The sequence below is a fragment of the Arachis ipaensis genome, chromosome B4, assembly GCF_059453495.1.
Source record: "Arachis ipaensis isolate K30076 ecotype BB chromosome B4, ASM5945349v1, whole genome shotgun sequence".
Taxonomy (NCBI): Eukaryota; Viridiplantae; Streptophyta; class Magnoliopsida; order Fabales; family Fabaceae; genus Arachis; species Arachis ipaensis.
This window is the reverse complement of record NC_142439.1, coordinates 90,277,489-90,280,377: the sequence shown is the minus strand read 5'-3', so window position 1 is coordinate 90,280,377 and position 2,889 is coordinate 90,277,489. Positions and strand designations below refer to the sequence as shown.

General features: G+C 34.2%; 1 non-coding gene across 1 annotated transcript; it reads right to left on the bottom strand.

The window, feature by feature from the left end:
• Positions 1-1,805: 1,805 nt before the first annotated feature.
• LOC148568323 (small nucleolar RNA R71) lies at positions 1,806-1,913 on the bottom strand. The gene has a single exon (XR_015881838.1). It is a non-coding gene; the product is annotated as a small nucleolar RNA R71 (small nucleolar RNA).
• Between the last annotated feature and the right edge of the window lie 976 nt (positions 1,914-2,889).

Here is a 2,889-nt window from a genome sequence, read left to right as displayed (position 1 = left end):
ATTCATGGTGTTCTTCATGATCTTCAAGTTGTTCTTGGTAAGTCTTCTTGTTTGATCTTGATGAATTTTTGTTTTGTGTCTTTTCATGTTTATCATATGCATTCTTGAATTCTTAATGTCTAAGCATTAAAGAATTCTAAGTTTGGTGTCTTGCATGTTTTCTTTGCATAAAAATTTTTTCAAAATATGTTCTTGATGTTCATCATGACATTCAAAGTGTTCTTGGTGTTCATCTTGACATTCATAGCATTCTTGCATGCATCACATGTTTTGATCTAAAAATCTCATGCATTGCATAATTTTCATGTTTTTCATAAAAATTTCAAAAATCAAAAAAATATCTTTCCCTTTTTCTCTCATCAAATTCAAAAATTTAGATTGACTTTTTCAAAAATTTTTAAAAATCAAATTGTTTCTCATGAGTCAAATTAAATTTTCAATTTGAAAATCTTATCTTTTTCAAAATCTTTTTCAAAAATCAAATCTTTTTCAAAATTCTTAGTTATTTTCGAAAATTCCAAAAATATTTTTCAAAAATCTTTTTCTTATCTTATATCATAATTTTCAAAAATAACATAAATAATTAATGTTTTGATTCAAAAATTTGAAGTTTGTTACTTGCTTGTTAAGAAAGATTCAAACTTTAAGTTCTAGAATCATATCTTGTGATTTCTTATGAATCAAGACATTAATTGTGATTTTAAAAATCAAATCTTTTTCAAAACTAATTTCAATCATATCTTTTCAAAAATATCTTCTTATCTTATCTTTTTCAAAAATATCTTCTCAAAATATCTTTTCTAACTTCCTAACTTCTTATCTTTTCAAAATTTGTTTCAACTAACTAACTAACTTTTTGTTTGTTTCTTAACTTTTTCAAAACTACCTAACTAACTCTCTCTCTCTCTAATTTTCGAAAATATCTCTCCCTTTTTCAAAAATTTCTTTTTAATTAACTAATTATTTTTATTTTTTATTTTTGAATTCAAAAATTTTCAAAAAATACTAACTAATTTTCAAAAACCAATTTTCAAAAATCACTAACTCTTTTTCAAAATAATTTTCGAAAATTATTCCTCCCCCATCTCATTCTATTTATTCATTCATGTCCTAACATCTCATCTCACATTCCAATCCTCACAGTTGTGTTTCTTCCTTTACATCACATCCTTTATCTCCCCCTCTTCTTCTACTTACAAAGGGATCCCTATACTGTGGTATAAAGGATCTCTATCATTATTATCATTTTTCTGGCCATTCTTCCTTGTCATATGAGCAGGAGCAAGGATAAGAACATTCTTGTAGAAGCAGATCCAGAACCTGAAAGAACTCTGAAGAGAAAATTAAGAGAAGCTAAAATACAACAATCCAGAGATAACCTTTCAGAAATTTTCGAACAGGCAGAGGAGATGGCAGCCGAAAATAATAATAATGCAAGGAGGATGCTTGGTGACTTTATTGCACCTAATTCCAATTTACATGGAAGAAGCATCTCCATTCCTGCCATTGGAGCAAACAACTTTGAGCTGAAACCTCAATTAGTTTCTCTGATGCAGCAGAACTGCAAGTTTCATGGACTTCCATCTGAAGATCCTTTTCAGTTCTTGACTGAATTCTTGCAGATATGTGATACTGTTAAGACTAATGGAATAGATCCTGAAGTCTACAGGCTCATGCTTTTCCCTTTTGCTGTAAGAGACAGAGCTAGATTATGGTTGGATTCTCAACCTAAAGACAGCCTGAACTCTTGGGATAAGCTGGTCACGGCTTTCTTAGCCAAGTACTTTCCTCCTCAAAAGCTGAGCAAGCTTAGAGCTGATGTTCAAACCTTCAGACAGAAAGAAGGTGAATCCCTCTATGAAGCTTGGGAAAGATACAAACAGTTGACCAAAAAGTGTCCTTCTGACATGCTTTCAGAATGGACCATCCTGGATATATTCTATGATGGTTTATCTGAGCTATCAAAGATGTCACTGGACACTTCTGCAGGTGGATCCATTCACCTAAAGAAAACGCCTGCAGAAGCTCAAGAACTCATTGACATGGTTGCTAATAACCAGTTCATGTACACTTCTGAAAGGAATCCTGTGAGTAATGGGACGCCTATGAAGAAGGGAGTTCTTGAAGTTGATACTCTGAATGCCATATTGGCTCAGAACAAAATATTGACTCAGCAAGTCAATATGATTTCTCAGAGTCTGCATGGAATGCAAGCTGCATCCAACAGTACTCAAGAGGCATCTTCTGAAGAAGAAGCCTATGATCCTGAGAACCCTGCAATAGCAGAGGTTAATTACTTAGGTGAACCTTATGGAAACACCTATAACTCAACATGGAGAAATCATCCAAATTTCTCATGGAAGGATCAAAAGCCTCAACAAGGCTTTAATAATGGTGGAAGAAATAGGTTTAGCAATAGCAAGCCTTTTCCATCATCAACTCAGCAACAGACAGAGAACTTTGAACAAAATGCTTCTAATTTAGCAAATCTAGTCTCTGATCTATCTAAGGCCACTATAAGTTTCATGAATGAAACAAGGTCTTCCATTAGAAATCTGGAAGCACAAGTGGGCCAGCTGAGTAAAAGGATCACTGAAATCCCTCCTAGTACTCTCCCAAGCAATACAGAAGAGAATCCAAAAGGAGAGTGCAAGGCTATTGACATAAGCGCCATGGCCGAACCTGAGAGGAGAGGAGAGGACGTGAATCCCAAGGAGGAAGACCTCCAGGGATGTCCAGTGATCAATAAGGAGCTTCCCTCTGAGGAACCAAAGGACTCTGAGGCTCATCTAGAGACCATAGAGATTCCATTGAACCTCCTTATGCCCTTCATGAGCTCTGATGAGTATTCCTCTTCTGAAGAGAATGAGGATGTCACTAAAGAGCAAA